Source organism: Dasypus novemcinctus, chromosome 10 (assembly GCF_030445035.2).
Source record: "Dasypus novemcinctus isolate mDasNov1 chromosome 10, mDasNov1.1.hap2, whole genome shotgun sequence".
Lineage (NCBI taxonomy): Eukaryota > Metazoa > Chordata > Mammalia > Cingulata > Dasypodidae > Dasypus > Dasypus novemcinctus.
Genome location: NC_080682.1, coordinates 16397668 through 16419826, shown reverse-complemented (window position 1 = coordinate 16419826; position 22159 = coordinate 16397668). Strand labels below are relative to the sequence as shown.

Here is a 22159-nt window from a genome sequence, read left to right as displayed (position 1 = left end):
CTTTCTAGTACCATGTTGTTTTTACCACTGTAGCTAGGTAATATGATTTAAAGTCCAGAAGAGTCCTTCAACCTTGCTTTTCCTTTTTAAGATGTTTCTGATTATTAGGACCCCTTACCTTTCCTAATAAATTTGATAATTGTGTTTTCCATTCATTTGTAAAATTCTGGTGGAATTTTTTGTTGGGATTGCATTGAATCTGTATATCAATTTGAGTAGAATTGATGTCTTAATGATATTTGGTCTTCCAGTCTGTGAGCATGGAATATTCTTCCAATTATTTAGGTCTTTATAAAATTTCTTTAAACAATGAGTTGTAGTTTTCTGAATACAAATGCTTTGCATCCTTGGTTAAGTTTATTCCTAAATATTTGATTATTTTAGTTGCTTTTATAAAAGGAATTCTTTTTCCTGGCTTCCTCCTCTGATCATGCATCATTGGTGTCTTTTAAAGCCTCTTTCATCTAATATAAGTATAGATACTCTGCTTTTGCTGCTGCTGTTGTTGTTGTTGTCACTGCATATATGGAATATCTTTTTCCAGGCTTTCACTCTCAATCTATTGGTATCCTTGGGTCTAGGGTGGCTCTCCTGCAGACAGCATATAGGTGGATCATATTTTCTTATCCATTCTGCCAGTCTGTGTCTTTTGATTGGGGAGTTTAATCCATTAAACATTCAATGTTATTACTATAAAGGCAGTTCTTATTTTACCCATTTTGACCTTTGGGTTTTATCTGTCATATTTTATTTTCACCATTCTTTTGAGAATTTTAGTTACTTTTACTGGTATAATCTTCATTTCTAGACTCTCTTCCAAGCCTCTTTCTCTCCCGTCTTTTCTTTTCAGACTGTAGCACACCCTTTAGTAAGTCCTGCAAATCTGGTCTTTTTGCTACAAACTCTCTCAGTTTCTGTTTATCTGTGAATGTTCTAAACTTGTCCTCATGTTTGAGAGACAATCTTGCTGATATAAGATTCTAGGCTGGAAGTTTTTCTTTTGCTACATCTTAAATATACCATACCATTGTCTTCTTGCCTCCATGGTTTCTGATGAGAAATTGGCACTTAATCTTATTGGATATACCTTATATGTTAAGCATCGCTTTTCTCTTGCTGCTCTCAGAATTCTCTCTCTCTCTCTCTTTTTTAAAAAGATTTATTTCATTTACTTATCCCCACCCTGCCCCTGTTGTTTTGTGCTCACTGTCTGCTCTCTGTGTTTTTTTCTGTGTCTGTTTGACTTCTTTTTAGATGGTACTGGAAATGGATCCTGGACCTTCTGAGGTGGGAGAGAGGTGCTCAATTTCTTGCACCACCTCAGTTCCCTGGTCTGCTGTGTCTCTTATTGTCTCTCATCTGTGTTTCTTTTTGTTGCATCTTTTTGTTGCACCAGCTCTCTTTGCAGGCCAGCTGTCCTGCACAGGCCAGAACTCCTGCACAGACTGGCACTCTGCTCAGGGCAGCTCTATGCTCAGGCCAGCTTGCCATGTGGGCCAGTTTGACTTTCACCAGGAGGCCCAGGAATCAAACCATGGACCTCCTATATGGTAGATGGGAGCCCAATCACTTGAGCCACATCTGTTTCCCAGAACTCGCTCTTTGTCTTTGGCATTTGACATTCTGATTAGTGTGTATCTTGGAGTTGTTCTATTCTGACTTATTCAGATGGGAGTATGTTGTGCTTCTTGGACATGGATATCTATGTCCATCAATATGGTTGGTAAATTTTCTACCATTATTTCTTCAAATATTCCTTCTGCCCCCTTTGCCTTCTCTTCTCCTTCTGGGACACCCATGACACATATGTTTGCAAATCTCTTGCTGTCATTTAGTTCTCTGAGGACTTGTTCATTTTTTTCCGTTCTTTTCTTTATCTGTTCTTTTGTATGTTTGCTTTCAGAGGCCATTTCTTCAAGCTCACCAACCCTTTCTTCTGCCTCCTCAAATCTGCTATGATATGATTCCAGAGTATTTTTAATTTTATTTATTGTGCCTTAATTCCTATAAGATCTGCTATTTTTTCTATGTATGCTTTCAAATTCTTCTTTGTGCTCATCCAATGTCATCTTAATATCTTTAATCTCATTAGACATCTCATTGAATTAATTAAGGAGATTTGTTTGAACATCTATGGTTAAGTTTTCTCAACTCCTTTATGTTATCTGGAGACTTATCTTGTTCCTTTAACTGGGCCATATCTTTTTGTTTCTTGGTGTGGATTGTAATTTTTTTATGGAGTCTTGGCATTTGCTTACTAGATGTATTTATTCGGATTCAGTTTCCCTTTTTAGTTTAGAGCTTTCTTGCCCTTTACCCTTGCTGTTTGTGTAGTAGGAGCCAAGGATGTCGTTGGTGTTGTAAGCTGTGAAGCCTCAAGCTGCCCTCATTGCCCTAGGCACCAATGAAACTTCTCTGACTTTCTCCTTTGCCACTGGTAGGGACAGAGCCACAGCCATGTATAATAATTGAAGTCATGCAGGCCTAGACTGTTGTTGCCCAGAGAGACTGATGAAGTGTCACGCTCCTTTCTGCCTTGCCTGGGGTGGGAATGGAGCTCAGGTGTGGAGAGTAATCTCTGCTGTGTGGGTCCAAAATGACTGCAGTTTCCCTGGTAGACTTCTGACCCTTCAGTCTTTGCCCACTTAATGTACCTGCAGTTTCCCAAAGAGGCTGGTGTAGGGCCCCCCAGCTTCCTCCCTGCAGAGGTGGGGCTGAAGCCTAGGCTAGGACTTCAGGCTTATCTGGGTGAAAGAAGTCAGTCCTTACCTTCTTTGTGATTTGCAGTCAGATCAGCTTCCCCTTATGCCAGTAAAAATTGCAGCTACCAGCCTCTTTTGGATTTGGACATCTTCAAACTTTAGCTGTTCTTAGGATTATACTTTAGCCCACTGAATTTATAAATCAATGGCTGAAGTTGGTTATATTAGTCAGTCAAATGGGTGCTGATACAAAATACCAGAAATGGGTTGGTTTTTATAAAAGGTATTTATTTGGGGTAGGAGCTTACAGATGCCAGGCCATAAAGCATAAGTTACTTCCCTTACCAAAGTCTATTTTCACATGTTGGAGCAAGATGGCTGCCGACAACTGTGAGGGTTCAGGCTTCCTGGTTTTCTCCCTTTCAGGGTCTTGCTTCTTTTTCCTCTGTGTGCTTACTTCCCAGGGCTTCAGCTTAAGGCTTCAGCATCAAATGCCAACATCAAAACTCCAACATTAAGAACCCCCAACTCTGTCCTTTGCCATGCTTTTATCTGTTAGTCCCCACCCACCAAAGGGTGGGAACTCAATGCCCTACTGGCACAAGAGGCTTACATAATTACTTAATCAATTAAACCTGTGAATCCAATATAATCTAATATGCCCAGAGGAGAAAATCATTTTACAAACAATCCAATATTTCCTTTTGGAATTCATCAATAATATCAAATTGCTACATTTGTGCACAACCATCTCTTCCTCTTCCATTTTTGGGAAGTGGAGCTTTGAATTCCAGCCATGGAATAGCTCCTGAGGCAGCTTATGCCACCATTGAAGGATAGGAACTGGCCTTCTTGTGTGGAGTATTATACTTATGAATCTTCTCAGCAGATGGGCAGTCTCCTCCTTCCATTCCTTCAAGGATGTTCCAGGATGCTCTTCTGGTCTCCTGGAGCCCCCCAAACAAGGGCTTTAGATAGCTCTGGGTGATTACTAACTGCCCTGTAGCACAAGCTGACTCTAGGAGCTCCTTACTCTGCTGTCATCTGCTGGTTGTTCCACATAATCCATTTCTATTCTCTTTATGTATTCCTTTGGGTTTTTTTTTTTTTTTCCTCACTGCTATTTATTTTTATTTTTTAAAATTATTTATTTATTTATTTATTTTAATTACATTATGAAAAATATGAGTTTGTACTATTAATCACGTCCTTCATCTTCCACAAGGTTCACTATGTTTTACAGTCCCAAGTTTATGCTTTAGCTTTCCTTCTGTTGATATATATGATCATAGACATCCCCTTTCAGCCAAAATCACATCTATAAATCAGGGCACACAATAATGTGTTGCCATATCTCTTCATTTCTAAATATTCACACTCAACCTTAATTAAGAATTCTGCAGATATTAAGCATCAGCTCCCTCTTCTCAACCTTCATTCTATCTCCTGGTAACTTATACTCTAGATTTGAACCTCATGAGTTTAGTTATTGTAATTAGTTCATATTAGTGAGACCATACAATATTTTTCATTTTGTGTCTCACTTATTCCACACAACATCATGTCCTTAAGGTTCCCCAATATTGCCATATACATCCTGACTTCATTTTTTCTTACAGCTGAACAGTATTCCTTCATATGTATGTAATGCACTTTGTTTATCCATTCATTGGTTGATGAACATTTAGATTTTTCCCACCTTTTAGCAATTTTGAATAATGCTGCTATGGACATTGATGTGCAAATGTCAGTTCATATCCCTGCTTTATTTCTTCTGTTTATATGTCTAGAAATAGGATTGCTGGATCATACAACAGTTCTATAGTGACTGTGCCATTCTACATTCCCACCAATGGTGAAGGAATGTTCCTATTTCTCCACATCCTCTCCAATGCTTGTAGTTTTCTGGGTTTTTTTAATAGTGGCTGTTCTATAAGGTGTGAAATGATATCCCTAATAGCTAATGATATTGAATATATTTTCATGTGCATTTTAGCCATTTATATTTTCTCTTTGGAAAAATCCTATTCAAGTTTTTTGCCCATTGTTAAATTGGATTGAATGTCTTTTTGTGGTTGAATTGTATGATCTCTTCATGTATAATAGAAATTAAACCCTTATTGGATACATAGTTTCCAAATAGTTTCTTCCATTGAGTACACCACATTCTCACCTTCCTGACAAAGTCATTCGAAGTGCAAAAGTACTTAATTTTGAGGTCCCACTTACTATTTTTTCTCTTTTTTTAAAAAAAATTATTTATTTATTTATTTTTTTAAATTACATTATGAAAAATATGAGGTCCCATTCAACCCCACCGCCCCCGCCCCCCACTACCCCCACAGCAACACTCTCTCCCATCATCATGACACATCCATTGCACCTGATAAGTTCATCTCTGAGCATCACTGCACCCCATAGTCAATGGTCCACATCATAGCCCAGACTCTCTCACGTTCCATCCGGTGGGCCCTGGGGGGATCTATAATGTCCTGTAATTGTCCGTGAAGCACTATCCAGGACAACTCCACGTCCCGAAAATGCCTCCACATCTCATCTCTTCCTCCCGTTCCCCACACCCAGCAGCCACCATGGCTACCGTTCCCACACCCATTCCACATTTTCTCTGTGGACATTGGATTGGTTGTGTCCATTGCACATCTATGTCAAGTGAGGGCTTAGATTCCATATGGGTACTGGATGCACTCCTCCCGCTTCCAGTTGTAGACACTCTAGGCTCCATGTTGTGGTGGTTGACCTTCTTCAACTCCATGTTAGCTGAGTGGAGTAAGTCCAATAAATCAAAGTGTAGGAGCTGAAGTCTGTTGAGGCTCTGGGCCTGGGTGTCATATTATCAGTCCAGAGATTCAAATCCCCTACATATATCTTAAACCCAGCACCGACTACAATTCCAATAAAGTAGCATGCAAGTCTTTTGAAAAGAGATCCCCTCTGAGTCCAATTCCATCACGCAGAAACACCAGCTCCAAAGAAGGGCTATCTGTCATGGCAGTGAACCCCTTCTGCCATGACCATAGAACCCGTGGGTCTCTTTATCCCTCAAAAGAACCAATACCTGGGGTTGTATCTACCTTATCTGTCTCTTAGACTCTGTTCAGTTGTACATAGGGGTATTCCTTCTGACAACCTCCAGACTCTTTTTTAGAGACTCACAGCCTTATAATCTCATTTCTCCTTTCCATTTCCCCCTTACATTAGGTCAAACAGCTTCCCGAAGTCATGTCATTATATGTAGACAGGTATATTCTGCTGTTCCGCATTGAATCTTTAATTCAAGGTAATTTTCTATTTGCTTCTTCAGCTGGTATGTGGTAGTGATCCCTCGGTGCCAGGGAGGCTCATCCCCGGGTGTCATGTCCCACGCTGGGGGGAATGCATCGCATCTACACGCTGAGTTTGGCTGTGAGAGTGGCCACATTTGAGTAACATGCAGGCTGTCAGGAGGAAACCCCCAGGCACAATGCTACTCTAGGCCTTGTTCTTATTGCAGGTGTATAGGCTCAAAAGTGTAACCATTAGTATCACAGGCCCACTGTTGGGCCCTCCTTCCTTCCTGGTTCTTGCCGTTGCACCTGGAGGATTGCCGCTGCTCTCCCAGGGCCCACAACAGTGACCCCCCGGCCAGGAGCCCAGTACCCCCCCAGCTATTGTTTTTGTTTCCACTATGACTATAGATAGACATTACCATATACCCTGGGCATATGCCCTGTATAACTCCCTGTCAACCATATATATCCTGTCAATAACATCCCATATCAGTATTCCTCCGCTGCCATTGTTGAACCACTCTGTGATCCAAAACTTCCCGTAAAGTGAATCCCAACATAATGTCAGCTTCAGAAGAGTCTTAGATCACCGAAATTCATATATACAATATACAGTATTTCCCCAGATCCACCATAAAACCTTTTCCCTTGCACAGCAATAATCTTTTAACTTATTCATATCATATTTCCTGAAACTGATGTACAGATTCCAACACTATAGTTTTCAAACAAGGTGACATTTGTGCTTACTATGTGGTCCGTATTTTAGGCTGTACAGTTTTCTAAATTTTTTAGTTATCCTATGTTTTGTCTTATGGTTTTCATTATTAGTCTATCGTCCCCTATATGTTTTTGGTGTAATATTAGCTGTTTTATATTCATCCTCGTGTACTCTCACATAACTCCTCTTTTTCCCCCTTATTTACCTTTGTTCCATCCATTCCACATCCATTTTCCCCTCCCCTTAGGGCCCACAATGCCTGCCAATCTAATACCCTGGGAGCCGTCCTTTCTCACGAGAGATACAGTTCTCTCTATTCAACGGCATTAGTCTTCCCCAGGATATGGGTCCACCCCACCCAATGGTAGAACCCACCTTGGCAAAATGAGCCTTCAGCTATTCCCTCCGGAGTCCGTCATGCATCAGACCATACCCCCTGAGCATCCTAACCAGGTAACCCTCCTACTTATACTTTGATACGTTTTACTCAACATTTAGTTCTCAATGAACTTCTGGCACTCTCCCATGTTTGTATGTTGCCCCTCCCTCCCACCTATTTCTTGGACCATATTACCCCTCTTCCCATCCCCAGCCCCCCTCAAACCCAGAAAACCCCACCTGAAGGTAACCCCTTGCCCCCATTTTGTCCCTTCTTTGTGCTCATACTTACCGCCAGCTCATCACAGATTCCACCCCTGCAGACATTAACTCACATCCTTCCTCCACCCCCCGATTTCCTGTAAGCCACTTTTCCAGACTGTAGCTCTCTGAGGCAGTTAACTTATTTCATATCATTGAGGTCATATAGTATTTGTCCTTCAATGCCTGAGTTGCTTCACTCAACATAAGATTCTCAAGGTTCATCCATGTTATCACGTGCGATTGTAGTGTATTGGTTCTTACAGCTGAGTAGTATTCCATTGTGTGTATATACCACATTTTATTGATCCACTCATCTGTTGATGGACATTTGGATTGATTCCAACTTTTGGTGATAGTGAACAATGCTGCTATGAACATTGGTGTACATATATCGGTTTGTGTCCTTGTTTTCAGATCTGATGGGTATATACCCAGCAGTGGTATTGCTGGGTCATATGGCAAATCTATGGATAATTTTTTGAGAAACCGCCAAACTGTCCTCCAGAATGGTTGGATCCTTCTGCATTCCCACCAGCAATGGATGAGTGTTCTCCTTTCTTCACATCCTCTCCAGCATTTGTATTCTACTGTTTTTTTCATGGCTGCCAATCTTATGGGAGTAAGATGGTATCTCATTGTAGTTTTGATTTGCATTTCCCTGATTGCTAGAGATTTGGAGCATTTTTTCATGTGCTTTCTAGCCATTTGTATTTCTTCTTTGGAGAAGTGTCTGTTTAAGTCTTTTTCCCATTTTTTAAATGGGTTGTTTATCTTTTTGTTTTCAAGATATATGAGTTCTTTATATATGCAAGTTATAAGTCTCTTATCAGATACATGGTTGCCAAATATTTTCTCCCATTGTGTGGCTTCCCTTTTTACTTTCTTGACAAACTCCTTTGAGGTGCAGAAGGCTTTAATTTTGAGGTAGTCCCATTTATCTATTTGTTCTTTTGCTGCTCGTGCTTTTGGTGAGATATTCATGAAGCCATTTCCTATTACAAGGTCCTGTAGATGTTTCCCTACACTTCTTTCTAAGGTCTTTATGGTCTTGGCTCTTATATTTAGGTCTTTGATCCATCTTGAGTTGATCTTTGTATAAGGTGTGAGATGGTAATCCTCTTTCATTCTTCTACATATGGCTATCCAGTTCTCCAGGCACCATTTGTTGAATAGGCCATTCTCTCCCAGTTGAGAGGGTTTGGTGGCTTTATCGAATATTATATGGCTATATACATGAGGTTCTATATCTGAACTTTCAATTCGATTCCATTGGTCTGTGTGTCTCTCCTTATGCCAGTACCATGCTGTTTTCACTACTGTAGCTTTGTAGTATGTTTTGAAGTCAGGAAGTGTGATTCCTCCTATTTCGTTTTTCTTTTTCAATATGTCTTTGGCTATTCGGGGCCTCTTTCTATTCCAAATAAATTTCATAGTTAGTTTTTCTAGTTCCTTAAAGAAGGCTGTGTTGATTTTTATTGGGATTGCATTGAATGTGTAGATCAGTTTTGGTAGGATAGACATCTTAATAATATTCAGTCTTCCTATCCATGAACAGGGAATATTCTTCCATTTATTTAGGTCTTCTTTGATTTCCTTGAACAATCTTATATAGTTCTCGATGTATAAGTTTTTTACCTCTTTAGTTAAATTTATTCTTAAGTATTTGATTTTTTTATTTACTATTGTGAATGGTATTTGTTTCTTGATTTCCTCCTGATCTTGCTCATTATTGGTGTATAGAAATGCTACTGATTTTTGCGCATTGATCTTATAACCTGCGACTTTGCTAAACTCATTTATGAGTTCTAGGAGCTTTGTTGTAGATCTCTCAGGGTTTTCTATATATAGGATCATGTCATCTGCAAATAATGAAATTTTGACTTCTTCCCTTCCAATTTGAATGCCTTTTATATCTGGTTCTTGTCTCAGTGCTCGAGCCAGTACTTCCAAGACAATGTTAAATAGGAGCGGAGACAATGGGCATCCTTGTCTTGTTGCTGAGTTTAGAGGGAAGGATTTCAGGATTTCGCCATTATAAACAATGTTGGCTTTCGGTTTTTCATATATACTCTTTATCATGTTCAAAAAGTTTCCTTGTATTCCGATCTTTTGGAGTGTTTTTATCAGGAAGGGGTGCTGCATTTTGTCAAATGCCTTTTCTGCATCTATAGATATAATCATGTGGTTTTTTTCTCTCAATCTGTTTATATGGTGTATTACATTGATTGATTTTCTTATGTTGAACCATCCTTGCATACCTGGAATAAATCCCACTTGGTCATGGTGTATAATTTGTTTAATGTGTTGTTGAATACGATTAGCAAGTATTTTGTTAAGTATTTTTGCGTCTAGGTTCATTAGAGAAATTGGTCTGTAATTTTCCTTTCTTGTGGTGTCTTTGTTTGGCTTTGGTACTAGGGTAATGTTGGCATCATAGAAGGAATTAGGCAGTGTTCCTTCTGTTTCGATTTTTTGGAATAGTTTCAACAGGATTGGTGTTAGTTCTTTCCGGAATGTTTTGTAGAATTCACCTGTGAAGCCATCTGGCCCTCGGCTCTTCTTAGTTGGGAGATTTTTAATGACTGATTCTATCTCTTTGCTTGTGATTGGTTTGTTAAGATCATCAATTTCTTCTTTCGTCAGTATGGGCTGCTTATGTGTTTCTAGGAATTTGTCCATTTCCTCTAAATTGTCATTTTTGTTGGAATATAGTTTTTCAAAGTATCCTCTTATGATAGTCTTTATTTCTGTGGGGTCAGTGGTGATATCACCTTTCTCATTTCTTATTTTGTGTATTTGCATCTTTTCTCTTTTTTTCTTTGTTAGTCTCGCTAAAGGTTTGTCAATTTTGTTGATCTTCTCAAAAAACCAGCTCTTGGTCTTGTTTATTTTTTTAAGTGCTTTCTTATTTTCTATTTCATTTAGTTCTGCTCTTATCTTTGTTATTTCCTTCCTTCTTCTTCCTGTTGGGTTACTTTGTTGTTGTTTTTCTAATTCCGTCAAAAGTGCAGTTAGTTCTCCAATTTTTGCTCTTTCTTCTTTTTTGATATATGAATTTATGGCTATAAATTTCCCTCTCAGTACTGCTTTTGCTGCATCCCATAAATTTTGGTATGTTGTGTTATCATTATCATTTGTTTCAAGGTAGTCATTGATTTCTTTTGAGATTTCCTCTTTGACCCACTGTTTTTCTAAGAGTGTGCTGTTTAATTTCCAAATTGTCGTGTGGAGTCTGGGTCGCTGTCCCTTGCAAATTTCCAGCTTCACTCCACTGTGGTCAGAGATATTGTTTTGTATGATTTCGATCTTTCTGAATTCATTAAGCCTTTCTTTGTGGCCTAGCATATGGTCAATCTTGGAGAATGTTCCATGTGCGCTTGAGAAAAATGTATATCCTGCTGTGTTTGGGTGTAATGATCTATATATGTCTATTAGATCCAGCTCTTCTAATATACTGTTCAAATGTTTTGTTTCTTTAGTGATTCTCTTTTGAGATGTTCTGTCCAGAGTTGATAGTGGTGTATTAAAATCACCCACTATAATTGTCGATGCATCTATTCTTTCACTTAGTTTTTCCAGCGTTTGCCTCACATATTTAGAGGCGCCCTTGTTAGGAGCATAAATATTTATGATTGTTCGATCTTCTTGACAGATTGTCCCTTTCACTAAAATATAGTATCCTTCTTTGTCTCTCACAATTGTTTCGCATTTAAAGTCTATTTTGTCTGATATTAATATAGCTACTCCTGCCTTTTTTTGGTTGTTGTTTGCTTGTATGATTGTTTTCCAGCCATTCACTTTCAACCTCCATGAGTCTCTGGGTCTAAGATGTGTCTCTTGTAGACAGCATATAGATGGGTCGTATTTCCTTATCCAGTGTCCCAGTCTGAATCTTTTGATAGGTGAGTTTAGTCCGTTGACATTCAGTGTTATTACGTTTAGAGAGTTATTTATGGTAGCCATAATTTGGTTGGATTTGTGTTTGTTATATTTTGTTTGTATTATTTTATTTTCCCCTTCTATTTTTGTCTTTCTTGTTGCTTTTACACTCTCCTCCATCTCTGACTGTCCTGTTTTTCCTTTCTTCCTGCAGAACTCCCTTAAGAATTTCTTGAAGGGGAGGTTTCTTGTTGATATACTCTTTCAGTTTCTGTTTATCTGTGAATATTTTGAACTCTCCATCATTTTTGAATGCTAGTTTAGCTGGATAGAGTATTCTTGGTTGGAAATTTTTTTCCTTTAGTACCTTGACTATATCATACCACTGCCTTCTTGCCTCCATCGTTTCAGATGAGAAATCAGCACTTAATCTTATGGAGTTTCCCTTGTATGTGATGGTTTTCTTTTCTCTTGCTGCTTTTAGAATTTTCTCTTTGTCTTGAGCATTGGATAATTTGACAATTATATGTCTTGGGGTGGGCCTGTTGGGGTTTATGACCAGTGGAGTGTGCTGTGCTTCTTGGATATGTACATCTGTCTCTTTCAGTAGATTTGTGAAGTTTTCATTCATTATTTCCTGCAACAGTCCTTCTGACCCCTTTCCCTTCTCTTCTCCTTCTGGAATGCCTATAATACGTATGTTTGAGCATTTTGCATTATCATTCAGGTCCCTAAGTCCAATCTGGATTTTTTCTACCTTTTTATTGACCACTTCTACTATCTGTTTGATTTCCAGTGCACTGTCTTCCACATCACTAATTCTCTGCTCTGCCTCTTCTAGTCTGCTGATATTTGCTGCAAGTGTATTTTTGATTTATTGAATTGTGGTGTTCATTTCCATCATATCTGTTATTTTTTTGCGCATGTCTGCAATTTCCCCTTCAAGTGTTGTCTTCATGCTGTTAACCTCTTTCATTACTTCATCAAATTTGTCGGTGATAAATGATCTGAGATCTTTCATTGCTTGTGCGAAGTCCTGCCCCCCTTCCTGATTGGATTCAGCCATGTTTTCCTGATTACTGGTTTGGTTTGTAGATTTTTGTTGCTGTCTTGTCAACATTTTTTCTTGACGGGTTTAATCAGTTCCTTAGGTTCTTTGTCTAGTCTTGGAGATTAATTAGCTGTTGTTTTTGCGTAAGTGTTATATCTTCTCTTTGTCACTTTGTTCTTCTTATTCCAATTTCTTATTGCTAGTTAAGCTCACTTTAAAGGAAAGTAGTAGTGCTGGGGAAAGGCAATTGTGTAAGGGAGGAAAAAGTGTGAAGTAGTATTGGTGATATATGTTAACAAAGCAACAATATGAGTTCTGGGAGGATGGAGGTTAGCTCATGTAAATTGTGTAGAGTTATAGTAGTAGGAAAGTACCTATAATGAGGTAGACGACTGAATATGGGAGGAATGTGGTACGTACTAAGAGGCTATTGTTTCCGTGAGAGAGGGAAAGAGAAAAGAAAGGTAATAGTTTCAGGGACGAATACCAGATGGAAAACTAAACAAAGGTATTAGAAATTAAGAGTTAGATACTTTGTGGATCAAAGAAAGGGAGATGGAATATAGGAGAGATAGCAGATGGTGGAGGATATCAAGTTGTAGGGGAAAGGGGATAGTGTAGATAGGCTAAATCTATTCACAGAAAAATGAGGCAGTGGAGGGTGAGGAAACCCAGCAAATGTGAGGTATTTCCTGTAGGACCTATTGTATTGTTAAGATAAAATAGTATAAGAAGAATATTGGGGACAGGAAAGAGAGGATTAAAAAACAACAACAACAACAACAAAAAGAAAAGAAAATAAAAAATAAAAAAAATAAAAAAAAAAACAAAAAAAAACAAAAAGCAAAGAACAGAAACCCCGCCGCCAGGCTCGGCTGGGCTCCGCTGGGCTCGGCTGGGCTCCGGTCCCCTGCCCTCCGCAGCTCGGCTGGGCTTGCCTGGGCTTGGCTAGGCTCGGCTGGGCTCGGGTCCCCCGCCCGTCGCGGCTCGGCTGGGCTCGGCTGGGCTCGGCTTTCCCGCCCGCCGCCCGCCGCGGCGCAGCGCGGCTCGGCTCTCCCGCCCGCCGCCCGCTGCCCGCCGCCCGCCGCAGCTCAGCTGGGCTCGGCTCCCTTGCCCGCCGCCCGCCGCGGCGCAGCGCGGCTCGGCTCTCCCGCCCGCCGCCCACCACGGCGTGGCTCGGATCCCCCGCCCGCTGCCCACCGTGGCCCAGCTAGGCTACCCTGGCCGCCGCCCGCCGGGGCTCCGCGCGGTGCTAGCTGCCTCGGCTCTGCCTACCCAAGGAGGGAATCCTCCACACGTAGCTGGGATCTCCGTGTATATTTCACGGATGGATCCTCTCTGTTACCTTCCCTCCAAATCGATGTCTAAACACCTTGGGACCAGGAAAAATCCCGAAACAGCCCGGTCCCAAGGAGTCTCCGACGCCTCCCAGCCGATTCCCTCCAGGAGCTAGTAACTGGGAAGTTCACTCAGCCGCCATCTTGCCTCCTCCCCCTTTTTTCTTTCATTGCTTGTGCTTTGGTGTAAGGTTTAAGAAAACTTCTCTTACTATGATATCTTGAAGATGTTTCCCTACATTTTTTTTCTACAATTTTTATGGTTCTAGCTTTTATAAGTAGGTGTTTGATGTATTTTCAGTTAATTTTTGTATACTGTGTGAGATAAGGATCCTCTTTTTTCTCTTGGTTATGGATATCCAGTTCTGCCAGCACCATTTGTTGAATACATTGTTCTGTCACAGTTAGGTGAGTTGAAAACCTTGTCACACATCTCTTGACCATGGATGTCAGGATCTATTTCTTTTTTTTTTAAAGATTTATTTATTTATTTATTTATTCTGCCCCCCCCCCCGTTGTGTGTTCTCTGTGTCCATTTGCTGTGTTGTCTTCTTTGTCAGCTTCTGTTGTTGTCAGCGGCACGGGAATTTGTGTTTCTTTTTTTTGTTGCATCATTTTGTTGTGTCAGCTCTCCATGTGTGTTTGGCACCATTCCTGGGCAGGCTGCACTTTCTTTCATGCTGGGCAGCTCTCCTTACGGGGTGCACTCCTTGCGCATAGGGCTCCCCTACACAGGGACACCACTACATGGCACGGCACTCCTTGTGCGCATAAGCACTGTGCATGGGCCAGCTCCACATGGGTCAAGGAGGCCCAGAGTTTGAACCGTGGACCTCCCATGTAGTAGATGGATGCCCTAACCACTGGGCCAAGTCTGCTTCCCATGGATCTATTTCTAAACTCAATTTCATTCCATTGGCCAGTATGTCTATCTCTATGCCAGGACCATGCTGGTTATTTTTTTTAATTTTTTTTACCACTATAGCTTTATAATGTGCTTTAAAGTCAGGAAATGAGAGTCCTCCAACTTCGTTCTTATTTTTCAGGATATTTTTGATTATTCAGGGTGCCAAATCCCTTCCAAATAAATTAACAATTGGCTTTTCCATTTCTGCAAAGTAGTTGGAATTTTGACTGGGGTTGCTTTGAATCTGTAGATCAATTTGGGTAAAACTGGCATCTCAATAATATTTAGTCTCCCTCTATATACAGGGAATATCCTTCCATTTATTTAGGTCTTCATTGATTTCTTTTTAGCAATATTTGTAGTTTTCTGAATACAGGTCATTTATGTTCTTTGGTTAGGTTTATTCCTAAATATTTGATTCTTTTAGTCACTATTGTAAATGGATTTTTCTCATTTCCTCCTCAGATTGTTCATTACTAGCCTATAGAGACACTACTGAGTTTTGCATGTTAATCTTGTATCCCACCATTTTGATAAAGTTGATTATTAGCTCTAGTAGCTTCATTGTAGATTTTTCAGGACTTTCTAGATATAGGATCATGTCATCTGTGTATTGCAAAAGTTTCAATTCTTTCTTTCTGTTTTGGATGCCTTTTATTTCTTTCACTTGCCTAATTGCTCTATCTAGAATTTCTAACATAATACTGAATAGCAGTGGTTGCAGTTGACATCTTTGTCTTGTTCCTGATCTCAGTGGGAAAGCTTTCAGTCTTTTACTATAAAGTACAATGCTAACTGTGGGTTTTTCATATATGCTCTTTATCACATTGAGAAAGTTTCCTTCTATTCCTATCTTTCAGCATGTTTTTGTCAAGAAAGGATGCTGGACTTTGTCAAATTCCTTTTCTGTATCAATTGAGATGATCATGTGATTTTTCTCTTTTGGTTTATTAATGTGGTTGTGTTGAATTTTCTTGTGTTGAATTAACCTTGCATACCTGGGATAAAACCTATTTGATCATAGTACAGAATTCTTTTAATGTGCTGTTGGATTTTATTTGTAAGTATTTTCTTGAGGATTTTTGCATCTATATTCATTAGAGAGATTGGTTTGTAATTTTCTTTTTCATAATATCTTTAATCAACTGTGGTATTAGGGTGATGCTGGCTCATGAATGATTTTGGTAGTGTTTCCTTCTCTTCAATATTTTGGAAGTGTTTGAGCTGGGTTGGTATTAATTCTTCGTTGAATGATTGAATTTAAAGTCAAGTCACTGGTTATATGAAGCCATCTGGTTCTGGACTTTTCATTGTTGGGAGGTTTTTTACGACTGTTTCCATCTCTTTACTTGTGCTTCATTTATTGAGGTCTTCTATTTCTTATAGAGTCAAGTGTAGGTTTTTCTTGGGGTTCTAGGAAATTGTCCATTTCTAGTTATCTAGTTTGTTAGCAGTCTTCTGTCTGTGTGTGTTTTTGTTGTTGTTGTTTGTTTTGTAACTTGGCTTTTAGCTGGACTAGACCTTCATTGCTATGTGGGTACCTACAACTCTGCCTTAGCCTTCACAACCTGCTTGTGTGGAGCCCACAGATTCCCCTGAGACACAAAGCTAGGGTCCTCTCAGGTCTTTTCAAATCATGTGTCTGGTACTGCATTTGGTTCTCTGCAGTGGCCCTTCTGAGCCTTTATTCCTACAAGAAACATTGTCTTCAGTCTCCTTCCTGGGCATCTGGATCTTTCTACTGCTTGCCCTGTTCACCATTCATTGCTTCAGACAACCATGGGCAGTGTGCATCTTTAAAGCTTCCACTGCCCAGAAAGCTGTTCCAGTCCAAGGGAGGGGAAAGCAAAAGTCAGCTTCTGCCCTGATTCCTCAGTGAACTACAGACAGGTAAAAACAATATCTTAAGAACAAAATCAGGGAAATGGACTTTGCCCAGTGGTTAGGGCGTCCGTCTACCACATGGGAGGTCTGTGGTTCAAACCCCGGGCCTCCTTGACCCTTGTGGAGCTGGCCCATGTGCAGTGCTGATGCACGCAAGGAGTGCTGCGCCACGCAGGGCTGTCCCCCGTGTAGGGGAGCCCCATGCGCAAGGAGTGCACCCATAAGGAGAGCCACCCAGCGCGAAAGAAAGTGCAGCCTGCCCAGGAATGGTGCTGCCCACACTTCCCGTGCTGCTGACGACAACAGAAGTGGACAAAGAAACAAGACGCAGCAAATAGACACAGAGAACAGACAACCGGGGGAGAAGGGGGATTTAAATAAATAAATAAATCTTAAAAAAAAAAAAAAAAGAACAAAATCAGTACCACTCCCCTGGCAAAAAACAAGCTACAAAAGGAACATGGGTCACTGTTCCCATAGCTACTAAGCTGGGAAATGGGAGGTGGTAGGATGGTGAGCAAAAATGCCACAATTTTCTTTTAAGAAAACTTAGCTACCCATTTATTCATTAAGCAGCCCTCTGGTTGTTGTAAATTTTGGATTAAATTCCAGACATCTGAAAAAAAGTTGATTTTGTCAGTCTTTGCCAGTTTATGAATCAGTGGAGGAATAAGTTCTTTGAGTGCCCTACTTTGCTGTTTTCCATGATATCACTGATCTGGCATCTTAATAATCATATTATTTCCATAAGGGAAAAAGCCTGGAGATGACATATTAGTAAAGGTGGATGACAATTTTTCAGCTAGGAACCAACAAATGGGTAAAATATTAGTGATCTAACTATACTATTTATTAATATTTCAATTAATTCATACACTGGAAGAGAACCTCTGAAATGGGACAGGGATTTCCCTTTCTCAGGGGGCAGAAAATAGAATAAACACAGGCATTAATAAAAAACAAAAGAAAACTACAGATATCTGCATAGAATTCTCTTACCATCTTTATCTGGAATACCTTCTGCTTATACTGCTGATTAACTGAATTGATATTATAAACCCACATCACTCTATTCTCCAGTGTAAGCTTTAAGAAAAGATTAAAATAAAACCAAGGTAAAGAGGAGAAGGTTCATATTCTGATTTGCACCATGGCTAGTAACCTCAGACCAAGCATGATTTTGGGAATTTTGGTATATATATAATTCTTAGATACTGACTTCTCATTATATTTACTCTGTTTCCAACTCCAGTTCATTCACTGGCTTCTTGGCACTTGTGATGATTTGGAGCTATATGTACCCGCAGAAAAACATGTTCTTAAATGTAATACATTTTTGTGGATGTGAACCCATTGTAAGTAGGACATTTTGATGAAGTTATTTCATTTAAGGTGTGACCCACCTGAATTAGAAGGGACCTTTTTTTCTTTCAATGTCAACATCATCTGTATTTGAATTCATAAATACATTAGTTTAATAGGTTAATCTACTTTGCTCTTATTCTCAGAATACATGGGTTATAATATATAGTACATTGGAAATTAAACTGGTATATGGTTTTGGGATGACCTGAAAATTTGCATTTCTAGTCAATTCCCATGATTCTGTCTTTAAGGCTGGAATTCTTTGATTTATTAAGTTTTTTTTTTTTAAAAGCTAAACATGAAGACAAATGTGTGCCCATTTTCAAACCCTCCATGATCATCTTCAAGATAGTATATCATCCACTTTCTCACCTCATATTTCAGTGTCGAGGCTTTCCTCCTTTTCACTCCTGAATGCAAACAAATATAAAACAGGTTTAGATTCCTTTTTAAGGTCTTTCAGTTTTAATTTTTAATATGAGACATGTTTCCTGCATGGTTTGTCTCCTCAGTCATTGTCCATAGGACTCTGAGAAGCTGTAGGAATATGCAGGTGCAGGCTTGAGGCCTGGATTCATCTCCAACATCGAGGGATGGGAATGTACATCACTGCAGAATCCTATGCCCTGCACCACCTGGATAGAGCCCGGGGAGAATAACCTCCCAAGGTATCCATGTTGGAAAGGGTGGATCTTAATCCTACTACTGAAGACCTTTGTAAGTGGAATGATACTCAGAGAATGGATTAGAGTGGACTTACTGATAGTCTATTCATGAACTATTGTGATTAGTAATCAAAGAAAATGTGGCATTGGTGTGGAGAAAGTGGCCATGGTGGCTGCTGGGGGTAGAGAGTGGGAGGAAGAGAAGTGATGTGGGGGCATTTTCAGGACTTGGAGTTGTCCTGGGTGGTGCTGCAGGGACAGTTACTGCACATTTTATGTCCTCCCATGGCCCACTGGGTGGAATGTGGGAGAGTGTGGGCTATGGTGTGGACCATTGACCGTGAGGTGCAGAATACATGGGTTATTCATTGCACCAAGTGCAATCAATGTCTCGTGATGATGGAGGAGGTTGTTGTATGCAGGGAGGAGTGGGGTTAGGGGGGTGGGGGGTATATGGGGACCTCATATTTTTTGAATGTAATATTAAAAAAATAAATAAAGACAAAAATTAGAAAAAAAAAGTCATGGGAAGCAAGAGCTGAAGATCAACAGATTCTGGAAGAGAAGAGAGAGGCCAGGGGAGGCTGTGATGTGCACTGCCATGTGGCAGAGGAGCCAAGGACAAGGCAGCCAGCTCCAAACACCAGTGATTTAGTTTCCTAGGCTGTTCAAGCAAATACCATGCAATGGTTTGGCTTAAAAAAACTGTAATTTATTTGCTCTCAGTTTTGAGGTTAGGAAAAAATCCTAATCAAGGCATCCCAAAGACGATGCTTTCTCCCCAAAGACTGTGGCATTCTGGGGCTGGCAGCTGGGAATCCTTGTCACATGGTTAGCTTGTCACATGGTGGCCTTTTCTGGCCTCTCCCTTCTTTTCTGAGTTCCATTGGTTTCAGCTTCTGGCTTCTCCCTCCGTGCCTTTCTCTCTTTCTGACTTAGTTTCATTCTCTTATAAAGCACTCCAGTAATGGGATGAAGATTCATCCCAAATATAGTGGGCCACACCTTAACTGAAATAGCCTCATCAAATTTCCTATATACAATGGGTTCACATCCATAGGAATGGGTTAAAATTTTGAGGGGTACCTTGTTCCAAACCACCACACTCCACCTTCTGGACCTTAAAAAGACATATTCTTTCTACATTCATTCTGTCACAATATCCCAAAAGCCTTAAGTTATTTTAGTAACAATACTTCTCAAAATCAGTTATGGGTGTGGTCTGTCCTGGGGCACAATTCCCCTTTGTCTGTGGACTTGTGAAATCTAGAAAACAAGTTTTCTTCTTATAACATACAAAAGAGGAGCAGAAAGAGGATAGACATTACCATTCAAATAAGGAGAAATTGGAAGGAAAACAGGGGTTGTGAGTACCAAACAATTCCAAAACCTAGCAGGGCAAATTCCATTACATTTCAAGGTTTGAGAGTCATTTATTGATAGATATTTTGTTCTCCAAGTCTGATGTAGTGGCAGTTCACCCCTTCCAAGTGCCTTCACACTGGGGTGAAGGCTCTACCATCTCCAAGCATCAGGAGGATGGCTAGGATCCCCACAACCCCCTGGGCATGGGGCCAGGATCTCTAAGCACTGAGGTGGCATCCCTCTCCCTGAACAAGAGGACTGAAAGTCCACCCTCTCCATTTCTGGGGCATACTCACCTTTTTCACACGTGGGTGGATACACTCTCATGGCCCAAGGTGGTCTCTTCAGTCCAGACCTTGGCTTCCTTGGTGCCCAGAAGTACATTTCTAATTTTATCCCTTTCCTCTACCATTTGTCTATAAGCTTCAAGATGGACTACACTTTCCTCATTTAGCTTGGAAATTTCCTCAAATTTAAATGGTAGTTAACCTGAATATATATAGCCATATACTTGGCATTCTCTGCCTTTTTATCTCCAGTACTACTGTTGAGATTTCTGATGTGATTCTGATTATTGCTTGTTTGAAGATCATCTGCTTTTTCTCTCTGGAAACTTTTAGGGAAGTTCTAAGCAGATGCTGAAGGGAATGTTTTTCTTCTTTTAATTCTTTAAGAACAGAATGAACACATGGAAGTGATAGTACTTATAGTGATCATTTCTCATTGTCAAATGCTTTTTTATAACCAAAAAAAACAAAAAAACAAAACTGGGTTTAAAGCACAGAAGCTCAAGTTCTGTGACTTGTTTTCCTTAGATGGAACAGAAGAGATTGATTTTAAAACTTTGATGTTGTGCTTCTCTTTGTACAGAGACTTAGGTCATTTCAGAAGATACATCTCAAAGTTCCCTGGGAGAGTTGAGAAAACTCAAATGTTGAGGGAAACATGGAATGAAACAACTTGAAAAGAAAGCTGTTTAGCTTTTATAGTGAAGAGGAATTTTCTTTCTTTTTAAAAAAATTTTAATTGTATTTTTAATTATCTTTTTTTTAAAGTTAATAGATCACACAAAAGATTACATTAAAAAACATAGGAGGTTCCCATATACCCCACTCCCCACCCCCACCCCATCATTTTTTTATTGTATTTTTTTAAAGATACATAGATCACAAAAGAAGTTACATTAAAAAATATAGGAGGTTCCCATATACCCCAAACCCCCATATCCCACTCCTCCCACATCAACAACCTCTTTCATCATTGTGGCACATTCATTGCATTTGGTGAATTCATTTTGGAGCACTGCTGCATTGCATGGATAATAGTTTACTTTGTAGTTTACACTCTCCCCCAGTACGTTCAGTGCGTTATGGCAGGAAAAATAAGGTCCAGCGTCTGTCCCTGCAGTATCATTTAGGACAACTCCAAGTCCTGAAAATGCCCTCACATCACATCTCTCCTTCCCTCTCCCTGCTCTTAGCAACTATTGTGGCCACTTTCTCCACATCAATACTACAATTTCTTCTATTACTAGTCACAATAGTTTTATAGTAGAATATCAGTAAGTCCACTCTAATCCATATTTTATTCCTCCATTCCATGGATGCTGGGATGGTGATGTCCACTCCACCTCTAGATCAAGAGGGGACTTAAATTACACATGGATGATGGATGCAATTCCTCTGCTTGCAGTTGTTGGCACTCTTGATTTCCTGGTTTGGTGTTTGACCACCTTTACCTCCCTGTTAGCTGACCTAGGTAAGTCCAATGAACCAGAGAGTAGGAGTTGCCCCTCTGCTGAGGCTCAGGGCTCAGCTGGCTAATGGACAGTCCAGAGATTCAAGTCTCCTGAGTATACACCAACCCTAGTGTCAACCACAGGTTCAGTATAAGTGACAGAGGAGGCATGTGTAGAAAGTTCACATCTGAATCCAACCTGATCACACTGAGGAACACAAATTCCAAAGTAGGGACCACTAACACAGCACTGAACATTTCCCAGATTATTTCATTATTATTTCTGTCAACTTTCCCATAGGATGGGGGAATTCTTTATTTTGATGTTCCAGGGCTGATTGTGGGGACAGAAAAACAGTGAAAAATGATCACTCTGTCTTGTTGGATCTGAACCTTTTTTTTGCCATAATATTTAGATGAAGGTGAAAGTTTTAATATCTGTTTCTTGTTGTTTGGTCTTTCTGTCACCTAGAAACAGCTATATTACATCAAATATGTCAGTGATGGGCTTATGATTCAGGTATTTTTGTCCCTATATCAACAAATTTTAACATATACACTTGTCTTCTTCTTTTAGAGTAAGTAAATATAGGAATGAAAGTGGATTCTGTCCTAAT

General features: G+C 39.9%; 1 non-coding gene across 1 annotated transcript; it reads right to left on the bottom strand.

The window, feature by feature from the left end:
- Positions 1-18257: 18257 nt before the first annotated feature.
- Positions 18258-18456, bottom strand: LOC111763751 (small nucleolar RNA SNORA73 family). The gene has a single exon (XR_002796554.1). It is a non-coding gene; the product is annotated as a small nucleolar RNA SNORA73 family (small nucleolar RNA).
- Between the last annotated feature and the right edge of the window lie 3703 nt (positions 18457-22159).